Below are 17,289 nucleotides of genomic sequence, written 5' to 3'. Positions count from 1 at the left end.
CTGGGCGCCCTAAAAAGGACCTAACAAGTTAGCAGGTGTTCCAAATTAACCAACTTGGTGAATTCCACCTGAGGCCAGTGGCATACGTCGCCTTTTTTTTTTGTTGTTGTTGCCAAGGGAAATGTTTCTGTTGCACAGCTACTGAAAGTGCTTGCCAGTGAAAGGTACCTTAGTACAAAAAATTGAATTTCGGGTTCTCATCCAATTCTCCTCTTTCCCAGGCACTCATATTTTTAATTTTTCTAGTCATTTTCACAGATCTCAGTGTGACCAGAGTAGCCAGCTGAGGGTGATCACCTCAAGTTACACCATGTTCCTGAGAGCAGTGGAAGTTCAGTGGCTCAAGGTAGTGAGATAGAGAAATAATCGTCCTATTCAGTTAATTTTACCGCAAAGGCAACACCTCCCCCAATCCCAATTTTGCTTATTTTTATGTTTACTTAATCCACATTGTAGCAATATAAAAAGGCTGGGATTAGAGAAGCCCCTTCATCCCAAATGTAATTTGCCTTCAGTCCCCAATGGACCTGGAGGTCAGATAGGACAAGTATACAGATGAGTAAACAAGTCCAGAAAGGTGAAACAGCTTGCTCAAGTGAAATGGTGGCAGATGTAGATTTAGAAACTGGAAACCCTAACTGCTGCTGCATAGCAATTTACGCCATGTATTCCTTTGCCAAATTCAAACTTCCTTGATTTTCAAACTTGCTTAGATCCTAGAATGTGCTTTTAAAAATGCAGCCTTGGGCTTCCCTGGTGGTGCAGTTGTTAAGAAGCCGCCTGCCCATGCAGGGGACATGGGTTTGAGCCCTGGTTCGGGAAGATCCCGCATGCCGCGGAGCAACTAAGCCCGCGAGCCACAACTACTGAGCCCACGTGCCACAACTACTGAAGCCCGGGCGACTAGAGCCCGTGCTCCGCAACAAGAGAAGCCACCACAATGAGAAGCCCGCGCACTGCAATGAAGAGTAGCCCCTGCTAGCCACAACTAAAGAAAGCCCGCACGCAGCAACGAAGACCCAACGCAGCCAAAAATAAAATAACTAAGTTTATATATATATAAAAAATGCAGCCTCTCAGGGTACAATAGGGAGCTCCTGAATCAGAATCTCCAGGGGAGAGGACTGAGATCAGCTCCTCTAACCAATGTGTCTATTTCTATCAGCAGGCAAGTTTGGGAGACATTTAGGTACTTTGTAGCATCATTTTCTGGCTAATGGACCTCACATACTTCCTGTATTCTATCAAATCCTCTTAACCCTATATCCTCACAATAACGTTATAAGGTGAATATTATTCCCCTCTTTACAGGTAAAGAAAAGGATTCTATAAAAGTTAAATAATTTGCCTAAGGTTAGCTAGTGGGGAATTCCCTGGCAGTCTAATGGTTAGGACTCGGCGCTTCCACTGCAGGGGGCACAGGTTCCATCCCTGGTCAGGGAACTAAGATCCTGCATGGTGTTAGTAAGTGGTGAAGAAATTTTATAATTGTGGGCTTAGAAGTCAATGCTTCTCAAATTTTGATGGAATCAGAATCCCCTGGGCTTACAAATACATAGTTGCAAGTCCAGAGGTAGGGCCTCTGGCGCAGTATGAAAAACAGCTTAAGAATATTACAAAAGATGTAGTTTTATTTCATCTGCCCACTCTGCCATTCCCAGCAATGACTTCAGCCTAAGACTGTCTCCCATCATACTTTTAGAAGAAGACATTAGTTGTCTCAGAAATTTACATCCAGGCAGGGCAGTCTCCAGATTTCGAGAGGTTATCTTGTCCTTGGGTCTTTTTTTTAAGAGTGAAGAAACCTTTTCCAGAACCTCCCACAGCAGACTTTCACTCCTTTTGGCCAAATTTATATCACTTGCCCCTTCATAAAAGGAAGACACAAATCTGGCTGAGGTAGGGTGGAGGATGACATACAACTCACCTGTGGTACCTGGCTGTTTGGTGGAGGGTGGGTACTGAACAAAACAGGCATTCTCTTGGAGAGGAGGATGTTGGAGGAGGGTGGAGGAAAGATCATTGCTGGGTAGGCAAATAATAGTGTTTGGATTGCTGCAAACGTAATGCATCTGAGCTGGTGTTGTAAACTGACACAGGCAATGCAGAAGTTTGGCATATTAATGTTAGTCTCTAGGCCCCAAAAGATACCCCTGCATTCCCTAGTACCCATCCCCTCACTACTGTCATTACCTGTGTCTGTACGAAATATCAGTTTGACCACACTTCGTTGTAGATGGAATGAATGGGGAGTGATCAAGCATTTTAGTGGCTGCCAGTAAATGCAGAGAGTCAAAGAGGGTGGAATAGCAGACATTCTTTGGAGTTATTGGTTGAGTTATTTTGAATTAAGTCTAGGGTCAAACTGTTCAGCGTTCCTGACAAGGAAGTTGAGGACTGCAGGGAGGAGCTGGGTGGCAGGTGGAGACAGGAACACAGTTGGGAACTCCTGAACACAATAAATCAGGAGTGTTTTATTCACCCACGAATTGCTGGGTGAGCTGAGTCCTGGGCTGTGACAGGCACAGAATATAATTAAGAGGTGAATAATATGTACGGGATTAATCAGAAGAGGCAGGACTGAACAGGACGAAGCAACTAAAATCTCTCTTGGGGAGGTAAGTTGCACTGACAGTGCAGCTAACAAATGCACAGAGGTAAATGATACTGTGTGAAAAGCATGAAAATGTATTAATAATGGATAAACTGAATAATAGTATTGAGCCATACCAATCATAAGTAAAGTCTGCCTGAGAAGTGATTTTTATTATCTTCTTAAATCAATTTTCTAAAGTTTCTGTGACAAGTATTATTCATGAATATTTTTTAAATTAAGATTATTTTGCACTATTGAATGGAATTGTACTTGTTAATTTAGTCAACATATTTAATGAGCACCTGCTATGTGCTAGATTTAGGTGCAGGGGATCTTGTATGACAGTAGTAGTCCAGACTAAAACCTTAGACGAGGAAGATGACAGTGGAAGGTAGAAGAGGGTAGATTTGAGATATATTTTATGGATAGAGTCAGTAAGACTCGTTGACGGATTAGATATTGGGAATCAAAGTGGCTCTTAGATTTTTGGCTTCAAAACTGGCTGGATGGTGTCATTTGCTCAGACTAGACAGACAGGAAGAGAAACAAGGTTTTGTGAGCAGAGAAAGGGGAGGAGATGATGAAAATGAAGTGTTCTGTTTTGGATGTTAGTTTGAATAACCTGTTAAACATCCAAGTAGTTGTGTCAAATAGGCAGTTTATGTATAAATCTGAAGTGTGGGTTAGAGCTAGAGGTATAAGTTTAGAATTCAGCATATAGATGGTATTTAAAGCCATGGGACTGGGTGAGATCACCTGGGGAGGGAATTTAGGTCAGTCCTGTCCAACAGAAGTTTCTGCAATGATGGAAATGTTTTGTGTCCATGTTGTCCACTAGACACATGGCCTGCTGAGCACTTGAAATGTGGCTAGTGCTATGGAGGAACTGAATTTTAATTTTATTTCATTTAAATTATTTTAAATTTAAATACATTGGCATTAGCCAATGGCTAATGTATTGGATAGCTTAGGATAGAGAAGAGTCTGGGGTCATTAATATGTAGAGGTCTAGTCAAGAAGACTGGGCCAGCGAAGAAGATGGAGAAGAAAAAGCCAGGAAGATAGGAAGAGAATCAGGAGATAATGGTGTCCACAAAAACCACAGGAGGAAAATGATTCAAGAATGGGAGTGCAGTTAGCTATGTCATATGCTGCTGATACGTGGCATTAGGTGACTTGGGAACAAATTAGTCACTGGGGATCTAAACAGGAGCAGCATTACCATGGAAGGGTGGTTGTGGAAGGCAGATAGAAATGGGCAGAGGAGAGAATGGGAGATGAAGAGAAGCAGTGTCTGTAGACAGTCATTTCAAGTTTTTCTTTGGAGGGGAATGGAAAAATTGGATGGAAAATATGGGAGAATTTGTAATCAAGGAAACTTTTTTTTTAAGATAGGAGTTAACTGACATATTTATTTGATGTTAAAAATGATCCAATAAAGGGAAATTGATTTAGGTGAGAAAAAAACATTTATCTTAAACATGAAAAGGGTTGGAATCTTGAGCACAAGGGGAGCAGTTGGGCTTTGATAGGAGGGACCCTTATTCCACGGTAACAGAATGGAGGGCAGGGATATGGATGCAGGTCCTGGGAGGTTTGTAGAATTGGCGGTGAATAGATAAGGGTGTGGAGACTGGGGGTACAGAAGAGTATGAGAAGCTCAGGAAGAAAGAAGGTATGAAGTAATCACCTTGAAGAGTAACTGGCATATACTCACCAGGATGAGCCTAGGATTTCTGGTCAGATTGGGGTGCCCATTTGTAGCTTGTGATAACAAATATAGAGAGAAACCAGTCGGCGTGATTTTATGTCTTTTCCCCCCACTGGAAAAGGCAGACAGTTGGCTTTAACCACAGTTAGATTTTTGACAGGTGACTACATAAGAGAGAAGGTTATTTTCAAGGGAGTGAGGTCCATGGAATTTCCTCTTGACATAGTGGAAAGTGAAGACAGGGGAGTGGAGGTGGGACAGTGGATGAATCGTGGAAGAGTATAAGGCCAGTGGACTGGAGGCCTAAAGAAAGTTGAAAACTTGCAATGAAAAACTAGAGTCAATGAACTATAGATATAAGAGGTGGTGATTAGAGAGTGGGATGCTTGAAGTAAATATTGTGTTATTGCTGTTGGTAGTATTTAGGGTATGACAATAGGAATGGATGAAAAAGATCATTAGGGGTCACTAAGGGGTAGAGAGGAAGAAAATGAGCTAGGAACTCAAGTCTTCAAAGAGAGGTTGAAAGATGACAGCAACCAAAAAGAGCATTGATTATAAGCTAGATATGTTCCATTTGTCCTTCCAGATCCATGTTTCTCTACCCCACTCAGTACCATGGGAGCCCAAACCTGGATTAAATCAACGGGTTTCCTTGCTCTCTGGTTCTGGTTGGGTTTGGCCAAGGGGGATCCTCAGCAAATTGGATGGAGAGAGGCTGTGCCCCTGAACTGAAGATTTCTGCTCTTCAGTGTGGCCTTCTCTACACATCTCTCTCCTTCTGGGTCCCAGAGCTTCCTTTCCTTGTTCCCTCAGGCTAGGGGTGGTAACAGTTCCGTTGTTACTAACCCTGAGTCACTGTATGATCCCTTGTGCCTTCCCTACCTCATTCACACCTTTGTAAATACAGTTGACCCTTGAATCGCACGAGGTTGAACTCTGGGCATCCACTTATACATGAAGTTTTTTCAATAGTAAATACTTCAGGACTACATGATCTGTGGTTGGTTGAATTTGTGGATGCAGGAACCATGGATGGAACCACAGATATGGAGGAACCATGGATATGGAGGGCCGACTATAAATGATGCTAGGATTCTCCACTGCACAGAAGGTTGGCACCTCTAACCCCTGAGTTGTTCAAGGGTCAGCTGCAGTCCCTTTAGTAAATCATCCTCAAATTAACCTAATGCACGTGTGCCATCTGTATCCCGTTAGGGATGCTGATACAGGGTGGTACAACTGCATGACCAGAACTTCAAAGGAGCTGGAGTTTTGGAAAGAAGAAGGAGAAAGCTACAAGTGGTTTGGAAGCAGTAATAGGGGTCAAGAGAGGTACTTTCCCCGCCTCCCGTGGGGGTGTGAGAATCAAATGGCCACTATTTGAGAAACATATTGAGGAAATGTGGGAGAGCAAGGGTTCAGCTTATGCAGCAAAGTGGAGAAGACATTCAGAAAGAAGTTGAAGATATAGAGGAAGTTTGCAGATACAGATCAGGAGGTCCAGAGGTGCAGTGAAAGTGTTTGAAAGGTGGTGAGGAATGCGAGTTGGGGCAGATTTGGGCATTTACAAGTAACTACAGAGAAAAGAATCAGGATGATACTGGCTCGTCTGGGAGCCTTCTGGGGATTGAAGTAAACAGGGGTGAGGGCAGGCTCTCAGTTCAGTTCTACTAGTACCTGTTACGTGCTGCACCCGGGGTCGGGGCAGGGACAGTGGTAAGACAGTTGACAGTTAACACCCAAGCAGTGATTTAACAGTGATCCTGGTTATATGAACTGTGTACCTCTTACCAGAGCCTCCTAAAGAAAAGTCACCTTCTCACGCTCTCATGGGCTGCCTGGGAGGGTGGGCTGCTAGGAAGCCTGGCAGCTAGGCTGTTCCCACCAGAGTTCAACAATCTTCAGTCCTAATGAGCGTGGTAAAGAAAAATGAAGCTTTTCTGCAAGAGCCAGGGAGACCCAGGCATCATGTTTGCCCATGATAAGGTAGGATAAAGTTGGAAGGGAGTTCTTAGTCTGGGCCAGAGACAGAGCTGTGGGCACCAGGACTGATGGTTGGATGCTTTAACATTAAAGATCTTCTGGAAGGTTGGGTAGGATGGGTGACAGAAATTGTGCCAGTAGAACCCAAATATCTGAATTATAGCCAAGACTTTTTTTTCCTTGTCAAGTATACTTTATATATATTTAAGTCAAGACCTTTTCCTGGATGAAGCCACTTCCTAGGACTCCTTGAATACTAACCCTTGAAGGCCATTATATAATCCTTAACTGGCATTTTACTGTGTGCTTACTATATGCTAAGCACTGAGAACACGATTTAACTTATCTCATGCTCACAACACCCCCGTGTGGTAGGCATTATGATGATCCCCATTTTGCCAATAACAGAGAGATCCCATCATTTGCTCTGAGTCACAAAGCTAGGACTTGGTAGTCAGGATTCAGAAAAGCTCCCTACAGTATCATTAAATGTATTTATTGTATATTTACACCAGCTTTTGTGCTATATATTAAAGAAAGAAAGATAGAAATATAGTATCATTTACTATGCCCAACTTTTCATTTATAAAATTAGAACTAAATAGGAGGGAGAGGATTTTGAAAAGTGGCTTTTTCACAAGCCAGTCAAGAATTGCTCTTCTGTTTTCTAGCTTTTTCTCCAAGTACATTAAAAAAGGATACTAGATTAGACAGATAGATAGATAGATAGACATATGTATGCCTCTCTCTCTCTCCCTCCATATAGTTTATATAAATATATACATATAAATATATATATATATCTTGATTCAAGCCTTGTTTAAGATGAATTTACAGTGAAATTACTAGACATGCTAATTTTGTTCTTTCACTTTATGTCCATTTATCTCAGATAAACCTTTCCAGATATGTTTATAAATTCCTTGACCTAGCCTTGTGCACCCAAAATGCCTCATCCGTTCCAAATTTAACAAGACATTAAAATCTTATTTAAATCTACATTCCCAAACTATCACAGTAAGTATCATACCAACTTGTACCATTTACTAATGACAAACACAATAAAAGTAGCTTCTTTAATTTTCAAAGTTCATACCAACTTGTACCATTTACTAATGACAAACACAATAAAAGTAGCTTCTTTAATTTTCAAAGTTCATACCAACTTGTACCATTTACTAATGACAAACACAATAAAAGTAGCTTCTTTAATTTTCAAAGTTCATACCAACTTGTACCATTTACTAATGACAAACACAATAAAAGTAGCTTCTTTAATTTTCAAAGTTCATACCAACTTGTACCATTTACTAATGACAAACACAATAAAAGTAGCTTCTTTAATTTTCAAAGTTACCATATTTTCAGTTTTAGACTTATAAAGAAACAATTCTATTTCTGCATGTAACACCGCTTGTCTTTGAAATCTGTTGAATTAATGTTCTCCTCATCCCAACCCTCCCTCCCCGCCAAAGCCTCTGCCCAACACCTCCATCAAGTCCATCTTTTCTTCTTCATTGTACATCTGCCCTTTTTTCTCTGTTTTTCTCAAGTTCTTTTCTGCTTCCATAGAGCTTTTTGTCCTTGATAGAAACACACAAATTATGTCTTCACTCTTATCTGACTATACATTATTCCTTAACTGTATATGAAAAAAAGATAAATTTATATACACAATCAAACATGCAGTCTACCGTTTAGTAGGCATTTGTATAGTTTCTCAACTACCTCTCAGAACCGTCCTATGAACTTAAGTACTATTATTATCCCCATTTTGTAGGTGAGGAAATTAAGGCCTTAACCATGCTAAGTCTACACTGCTGGTGCTCTGATTTGACTTCCTATGGATGTACTGTGGCCAGCTAGTGGCTTCAGGGAATATAGTGATGTTACTTAGGGAAGGTAATTAATGCAGAAAATATGTTACATTAAGAAGAAGGGGATAAGAAGAATGAAATTTACAGATGTGCCACCTAAAGCTTAGTGTTATTTTCTCTTGGAAATTTTGTATAAAGAGTGTATGAATATACTTTACAACAGCGGATATGTAGCTCTTGCTGTGCCCTTTAACTTGGTTTCTTCTCTGCGTCTCCATGATTTATTTAATATACTCTTCATCTTTCATCTATATTAGGTGCCCTATTCATTGTGAATCCATTCTGAATTTGTTACAAACAGGCTTGACAATTTACTGAAAAACCTTTTTTGGATAGAAATTTCAAATTGCTTAGCTATTTCCCAAACTTAAGATTCCCTTCTCCACACCAGTGCTCCAGTGGGATCTTTGCTGGTTATATTTGTTTTGGAATAAGTTAAAAGATAACTTAAATGAACCTGAGAAAGTCTTAACACTTTGTAATACTTTATTAATGTTTACCTAGGGAACTGTGGAATAACTGTGTCTTAACTTAGAAATTTAAAAGAATCTCTAAATTTCCCTTTCTGAAAAGATGCTATGAACTAAACAAAAACTTTATGGTCAGTTTCCTCCATCAATAATGCCTTCTCTCCTGAATCTTTAACTATTGACTCTCATTGTATCTTTGCCCTTAGCCTATAAAGTTCAAGTCTCTCCCATTAAAAAATAAAAGCACAATCAATAAAACCCTCTCTCAATCAGCCTGGCTCAGCATAACTCCTTTAAACTACCAGTCAGACACAGCCCAACCACATTAAAATGGCACTCCAGCCTTTAACCACACCATTTATCCCTTTGCCAGAGTATTTTTCCACTCCCAGTCTATTTTTAAGCAACTGGGCTATTTCGTGGAACTGAAGCCTTCTGGTGTGCACAGAGCAAAGTTATTTTTCTGATGTTGAGGGGCAGTCATCCTGAACGTGTAGCCAGGCAGCCTGTTTTTGGTGAACTCCAAGCATATGTAGGCTCCTCTCAGCATATGGAAGAAGCATGGCCCTCCCAGCGCTACAGAAGTCAGGTATGGATTGACACAGGCCTTGCCCTAGAATAACACTGTCCTATGCATACTGGTTACCTCTATAATATACTTGACCCAAAGAGTTTCTGAGTGTCTGAGAGCTTGGTTGAATTAGTACTTGTTCATGATGCACGTTAGGTATATGCTGGGCAGCTAGAACTGTGGACCACCCTAGTCCCTAGGACCCAATGCCCCAACTCTGCTCCCGGAGGCTGGTTCTCATCCTAGTCCACGTACCAGTGGAACTAGTTATAACTAGTTGCCATCTTATCTCTTCTTTCCTAAAAAGTCAGTGTTCTTAAAGACTAGTCCATGCTTGCTGTCATGTTTTTCTTTGTCCATTTTCACTCCTTAATTCACTGAAATTTAGCTTCTGCCGTAATTATTCACTAGTAACTGCTAGATTTTCAAATCCAAAGAACATTTCCTTTTCTAGTTTTTCCTTGTCTTCTCTCAGGCAATTGAAATTTTTCTCCTGTTGACTTTCATTACTCCATTTTCGTCCTATTCTCCTCATATCACTATTGTTTTACCTTCATATTCTTACGGGGTCCCTTTTTCTCTGTCTAATTCCCTTTTTATTTAAAAAATATATTCAGAAAAGAACTGGAAATAATAAAATGGAAACTTGGGTACCCACCAACTAGATTTTGCCTTCCTTCCTTCCTTCCTTCCTTCTTTTCCTTCCTTCCTTTTTCAGACTATCATTTTCTTTCTAAGAAACAAAATGCTTATTTATCCACTGCCCCTCCCCCCCACTTTGGCTTTATATTTCTGAGGTTTCTTAACCTTGGCTATCTTTTCTCCCAGGTCAATCATTGTCATAATAAAATCCATTCTCTTCTTTCTGGTCACATGTTCACTCAACTGGAGATTACATTTCTTATCCTCTTTTGCAGCTAAGTATGATTTTGTGGTTAGGTTCTTGCCAGTGGAACATAACTGGAAGTGATGGGTGCAACTTTTGCCTTACCCTTTTAAAAGAAGATGGCTTGTCTTGGACTGCTTTCTGTCTCCCTCATAGACATGTCTGTGACCAGCTGCAGCCATGAAGATGAGGAAGACATGGTAGGAGAGGATGGAACAACAAGATAGAAGGAATCTGGGTCCTGAATGACCTCATAGAACAGAGTGCCCTGTCAGTCTAGGCCCAGCTATGATATGAGCAGTAAAGAAACTTCCATTTTCTTTATGTCACTGATTTCTGGGGTCTCTTTATTACAGCAATATAGCATTTACTCTAATACAAAAATTAATACCTGGAAATAGGGAACTTCTAATAGAATCTTAAAACATATAGCATTACCTTAACAGTCAGACAATTGGCAGTGAGGAAACAGATCTTGCAGGCTGGAAAACTGATGATCCTTGTAATACCATTGCAAAATATTGTAGAAATTTCTCCTACTCAACTTGGAAGCCTGACCATGTTCCGTCTATGGCTGAATTTTAGGGAAAGCATTTGGGGAGAACCAGAATATAAAAGTGTGATGGTTGCTCCTCGCTGAATTTAGCAAGATTTTTTGAGAAAGAAATGAACTCACATAAGAAATGAGGGGTTTGCAAGCAGAAATGGAAGGAAATAAAGTGTATAGAAAATTGGGGCCTCACAGGGTTGGAAAATCCAACTATTTCTGTAGCCCAAACAGGAGGTAAAAGACTGTTTTTCAGAGACTTTCTTAAAGCCCTCCCGTTAAGATTCCTCAGACAAAGAAAGAAATATAGCCTTCCAGCAAAGATCAGATTAAGGATGTTACCCTCACTTATTTTGTATGATTACATCAAATTAGCCACCATTAAAACAATGAAAAGAGGAATGGGTAGAGCATAGAAACTACAGAATAAGCTAGTTTAAGAGCCAGATCCAGAAAAGAACTTTGACACCGTTTCTGGCACATAGACTAGAGATGAATAGTACAAAAGCCTGTTAAGTTTTTGAGGAAATTGCATTACTAAAGAAACCATAAATCTGACCTGCAAAAGCCATTCATTGTTTGTGTCCTCAGGCAGTCTCCAGGAGAGCATAGTCTCCAACATCCTGTTCAATCTTGAACCTGGTGAATGATGGACAAGGAAGAACCTCCCAGAGGGTGAACCCAGGGGTCTTCAGGCATAACAAAAGGCATCCAGAAGGGTTCATCAGGGAACTTCTTCCATGGTCAGGGCAAAAATTTCTGTCTGGAAAGAAAACTATTAAGGATTACTCCTTGCTATATGTTTCCCATTCTTTCCTTTTTCAAATGGAAGTTTTTATTCTATTCCTGATCCACCATTGCATATTGGGTTGAAAGAGGGGATCAAGTAACTATTTTTTGGTTTATATGTCATTGGACTATATGTTGCCACATCTGGACAAGACAGAGAAGGCTGTACTTTCCCCGGAGATAGTAGACCTTGAGCTGGCTATGGAAATGAATAGGCCCACAGATGGTCTCTGTTAGAGAGGGAGGTTGAGATGTATGGGAAGAAGAGTGCACTTAGATGTCTGGATGGTCTGAGGGATTGACTGAATCTCTTTGTTTACCTTTACCTGAACTAATGCAGTCTTCCTGGGTGTTGTGATTTGTTTACTCAGAAACCTATCACCTGCATAATGACAACTTTCAAATTTGTATGTCCCACCAGGATTCTCTTTTATATTCTAGACCTATATTATCCAAATACTGAACACCTCTGCATAGATTTATCACAGGAGAAACCTTAATCGCCACATGTCCAAGACTGAAATGATTTCATTCTCCTTAAACATGTACCTCCTCTGTGATAGATTGCAATAAATGGTCACAAACTCATCCCATCCCTCTACACATGCCCCTTTGCATTGTGACTTTTTGTTCTTCTCATCAAGAAGTGGACTCTAGGGCTTCCCTGGTGGCGCAGTGGTTGGGGGTCCGCCTGCTGATGCAGGGGACACGGGTTCATGCCCTGGTCTGGGAGGATCCCGCATGCCACGGAGCGGCTGGGCCCGTGAGCCATGGCCGCTGGGCCTGCGCATCCGGAGCCTGTGCTCTGCGGCGGGAGAGGCCGCAGCAGTGAGAGGCCCGTGTACCACAAAAAAAAAAAAAAAAAAAAAGAAGTTGACTCTAGATCTCCACTTCCTTGTGTCTGGGCTTGCCTTGTGACTTGCTTTGATCAATAAAATACAGCAGAAGTAATGACGTGGGAATTATGAGCCTAAACCTCAAGAGGCCTTGCAGGCTTTGCTCTCACTCTCTTGGAAAGCTTCTGTCATTATCTGAAGAAACCTGGGCTAGTCTCTTTGGGGATGAGAAGCTACGTGGAGAAAGGTGCCCAGCTGACATCCAGCACCAACCACTAACATGACTGGCAACATAATATGGAAGGCCCAGTAGGGCCCCTTGTTTCATAATTATTAAGAATTTTAAGACAGCAATAGCAGAACAGTGAACCAAGCACAAGTTGTATGCCCATGCAGCTGGCCTTGACCGCTAGAGAAACCATTGTGGAGCATCAAGCCCTTGCCAAGCTGCCACAGGTGACTGTCACCATGTGAGTGAGCCCAGGCAAACCCAGCAGAAGAACTTCTCAACCAAGTTCATCCCAAATTGTCGACCCACGTAACTGTCAGCTAATAAACAATTGTTGTTTTAAGCCATGAACTTTGATGATAGTTTGTTTGGGCAGCAATAAATAATTAAGTCATCCTTATAATGTCTTATCCTGGATAATTACAGCCTGAATCAATTAAACTCACCAACACTTTCAACCTCATCCTATGAGGCTTGAAGAGTTCTTTATGTTATCTGCTTCCCTATGTGTTCTCTCCTTACCCAGAAGTAAGTGTTGTGGAGTCAGACTACTGTGGTTTAAATTCTAAGTCCTCCCATTCTAATTGTGTGCTCTTGGACACATTATTTTACCCTTTTTTGCCTCTATTTCCTTAACTGCAAAACAGAGCTAACCTTGTGTTATTTTATGAGGGTCTTTGAAAGTTGAATGAGTAACACGAACAGCACTTAACACAGTGACTGTGCTCAATAAATGTTAGTTATTATGATCACCTTGGATTTCACACACTACCCATGAGATTCAGGATGAAACTTGCAGGAGGACTGCAGAAGACTTCTGGAGTTGTACAGGAATTCAGAGGGGTAAAAAGAACAACAACAACAAGAAATAACAGACATGGTCTGAGAGAAACTATAAAGTAGTATGAGGTTAGAAATGTGATTTCTGACGTCAGACTTTCTTCCCTCACATCTTAGCTCTGCCATTTGTTCTGTTTCTTTGGCAAGTTACTTAACCTCTTTAAGTCTTAATTTCATCAACTATAAAGTGGGACCAAGGAAAGGAAATCTCTTATAACATTATTGTGAGGCTTGAGTAAGGACTAAATGATTACATCCTATAGGCCTGGCTTATAGAAGTCCTGTGAGCCTGGCATATAGAATACGCCCACCACATGATATTTGAAATGTGAGTATTGGTCAGAAAGGCAAGCCAACATCACTTTGAGAGGAGAATTACCAAATATAAAGTGACACTGGGGCTTCCCTTGTGGCGCAGTGGTTGAGAATCTGCCTGCCAATGCAGGGGACACGGATTCGAGCCCTGGTCTGGGAAGATCCCACATACTGCGGAGCAACTGGGCCCGTGAGCCACAATTACTGAGCCTGCGCGTCTGGAGCCTGTGCTCCGCAACAAGAGAGGCCGCGATAGTGAGAGGCCCGCGCACCACAATGAAGAGTGGCCCCCGCTTGCCACAACTAGAGAAAGCCCTCACACAGAAACGAAGACCCAACACAGCCATAAGTAAATAAATTAATTTAAAAAAAGAAAGTGACACTGTATACAAGACTGTAAGCAGGATATGAGGTAAGAGATTAGGAGCCAAAGAGAGGGTGAACAGATTAAGTTTGGAGATCAAGGCAGAAATTAAACCATTCAAGACTTTGGTTGCCACATCAGAAAGTCTGGAAGACATATTGCATGTTTCCTAAACCTTTCTGCAAACTATAATGGCAAAGCAGAAAATGCTCTAGGAGCAGATTTTGGATGAGAGGGAACAGTTCAAACAAATCTTAGCTTATTCTCCACCAATTAGCCTTTGAAGGTTCTCTCCATTTTTAGGTTGGTTCTTGTCTTTTCCTTCCTCAACAGTCAAGAACCCATTTATTCAGCAATTATTTATAGAGTACCTTGGAATACAATTGATGAGTGGCAGACCAATTTCCTGCCCTCACAGAGCGTTGGACTAACAGGAGATTCAGACAATTAAACTAGTAATCTCAGCACTGTGTGAGAATTTAGGGATCAGGGAAAACTTCCTGGAGGAAGTTACATTTAATGTGAAACTTGAAAAACAGATAAGTAGACATCAACTAACCTGGTGTGTGTGGGAGACATGGTGAGTGTGGCTGCAGGGAGAGAAGAATATTCCAAGTAAAAGAACAGCATATGCAAATTTGTGGAAGGAAGAGAACCAGGAATTTGGGGGGAATTCAAAGTAGTTCAATTGTGCTGAAAAATTGAGTTAGGAGCTAGAAATTGCTGGAGAGGAAGCTCTTCTAAGGAATCTGGACTAAGGGCAATGGGAAGCCATTCAAGTGTTTAAGCAGAGGAGTGATATTTAGAAAGAATACCCTGATTATAATATGGAAAGCAGAAGGAGCAGGACAGAAAGCCTGCTACCTGAGCTTGTAAAAACGTTTTATTGGAACACAGCCATATCCATTCATTTACATATTGTCTACTGCTGCTTCCAGGCCTTAAGTGCAGAGCTGAGTAACTGACCATCTGGCCCAGAAAGCCTGAAATATTTATGATTTGGTTCTTTAAGAAAATGTTTGCTAATCCCAGGGAGACTACTGTAGTAACCTGGGTAAAACAACATTGCTGTCTTCCCAGCTTTGGGGAAGACTGGAATCCTAGAAAGGCAGTCATTGTCAATAACTGAAGAAATCATAACCTAGATATCAGTTGTGATAATCTGTTGTTTTTCAACTAAATAAGTGTTCTTCCTATGTTTTCTTCTAAGAGTTTTAGAGTAGCCAGTCTTACATTTAGGTCTTTAATCCATTTTGAGTTTATTTTTGTGTATAGTGTTAGAGAATGTTCTAATTTCATTCTTTTACATGTAGCTGTCTGGTTTTCCCAGCACCACTTATTAAAGAGACTGTCTTTTCTCTGTTGTATATTCTCTCCTCCTTTGTCATAGGTTAATTGATCATAGGTGCATGGGTTTATTTCTGGGCTTTCTATCCTGTTCCATTGATCTATATTTCTCTTTTTGTGCCAGTACCATACTGTTTTGATTACTGTTGCTTTGAAGTATAGTCTGAAATCAGGGAGCCTGATTCTTCCAGCTCCATTTTTCTTTCTCAGGATTGCTTTGACTATTCGGGGTCTTTTGTGTTTCCATACAAATTTTCAATTTTTTTGTTCTAGTTCTATGAAAAATGCCATTCATAATTTGACAAGGATTGCACTGAATCTGTAGATTGCCTTGGGTAGTATACTCATTTTGACAATATTCATCCTTCCAATCCAAGAACATGGTATATCTTTCCATCTGTTTGTGTCATCTTTGATTTCTCTCATCAGCATTTTATAGTTTTCAGAGCACAGGTCTTTTGTCTCCTCAGGTAGGTTTTTTCCTAGGTATTTTATTCTTTTGCTGCAGTGATAAATGAGATTGTTTCCTTAATTTCTCTTTCAGATCTTTCGCTGTTAGTGTACAGAAATGCAAGAGATTTCTGTGTATTAATTTTGTATCCTGTACTTTACCAAATTCATTGATTAGCTCTAGAAGTTTTCTATGTTTTTAAAATTTTCTTTAGAATGCTAATTGTCATCTTTTTTTCCCCAACATCTTATTTTTTTTTAATTTTGGTATTTTATTTAATTTATGTTTTTATACAGTGTGTTCTTATTAGTCACCTATTTTATACACATAAGTATATACATGTCAATCCCAATCTCCCAATTCATCACACCACCACCACCACCCCCGGCCACTTTCCCACCTAGGTGTCCGTATGCTTGTTCTCTACATCTGTGTCTCAAATTCTGCCCTGCAAACTGGTTCATCTGTACCATTTTTCTAGGTTCCACATATATGCCTTAATATACCATATTTGTTTTCCACTTTCTGACTTACTTCACTCTGTATGACAGTCTCTAGATCCAGCCACATCTCAACAAATGACCCAATTTCGTCCATATTTATGGCTGAGTAATATTCTGTTGTATATATGTACCACAACTTCTTTATCCATTTGTCTGTCGATGGGCATTTAGGTTGCTTCCATGACCTGGCTATTGTAAATAGTGCTGCAATGAACATTGCGGTGCATGTGTCTTTTTGAATTATGGTTTTCTCTGGGTGTATGCCCAGTAGTGGGGTTGCTGGGTCATATGGTAATTCTATTTTTAGCTTTTTAAGGAACCTCCATACCATTCTCCACAATGGCTGTATCAATTTACATTCCCACCAACAGTGCAAGAGGGTTCCCTTTTCTCCACAGCCTCTCCAGCATTTGTTGTTTGTAGATTTTCCGATGAGGCCCATTCTAACTGGTGTGAGGTGATACCTCATAGTAGTTTTAGTTTGCACTTCTCTAATAATTAGTGATGTTGAGCAACTTTTCATGTGCCTCTTGGCCTTCTGTATGTCTTCTTTGGAGAAATGTCTATTTAGGTCTTCTGCCCATTTTTGGATTGGGTTGTTTGTTTTTTTCATATTGAGCTGCATGAGCTGTTTATATATTTTGGAGATTAATCCTTTTCCAGTTGATTCGTATGCAAATATTTTCTCCCATTGTGAGGGCTGTCTTTTGTCTTGTTTATGGTTTCCTTTGCTGTGCAAAAGCTTTGAAGTTTCATATAGTCCCATTTATTTTTGTTTTTATTTCCATTACTCTAGGAGGTGGATCAAAAAAGATCTTGCTGTGATTTATGTCAAAGAGTGTTCTTCCTATGTTTTTCTCTAAGAGTTTTATTGTGTCTGGTCTTACATTTAGGTCTCTAATCCATTTTGAGTTTATTCTTGTGTAAGGTGTTAGGGAGTGTTCTAATTTCATTATTTTACATGGAGCTGT

The 17,289-nt window shown here is 40.4% G+C and overlaps 1 protein-coding gene across 8 annotated transcripts in view; it reads left to right on the top strand.

Moving 5' to 3' along the window:
- The window catches only part of TLCD4 (TLC domain containing 4), a 103,585-nt gene that overhangs the window by 303 nt on the left and 85,993 nt on the right, over nt 1–17,289 (top strand). For 3 of the 8 annotated variants that reach the window (XM_089919319.1, XM_089919317.1, XM_089919312.1), the window contains exon 1: nt 13–17,289. This exon is cut by the window's right edge. The exons of 1 other annotated variant lie outside the window; for it this stretch is intronic. The gene's annotated coding sequence lies outside the window, so the exon portion shown is untranslated. Of the gene's footprint in view, nt 1–12 lie in introns of those variants that run through there. 4 more of the 8 variants (XM_089919335.1, XM_089919324.1, XM_089919329.1 and 1 more) reach the window with 3 other exon arrangements.

The sequence above is a fragment of the Delphinapterus leucas genome, chromosome 1, assembly GCF_059928025.1.
Source record: "Delphinapterus leucas isolate spDelLeu-1000000601 "Yukka" chromosome 1, BTC_Dleu_Yukka2, whole genome shotgun sequence".
In the NCBI taxonomy this organism is placed as follows: domain Eukaryota; kingdom Metazoa; phylum Chordata; class Mammalia; order Artiodactyla; family Monodontidae; genus Delphinapterus; species Delphinapterus leucas.
This window is presented reverse-complemented; position numbering and strand designations above follow the sequence as displayed.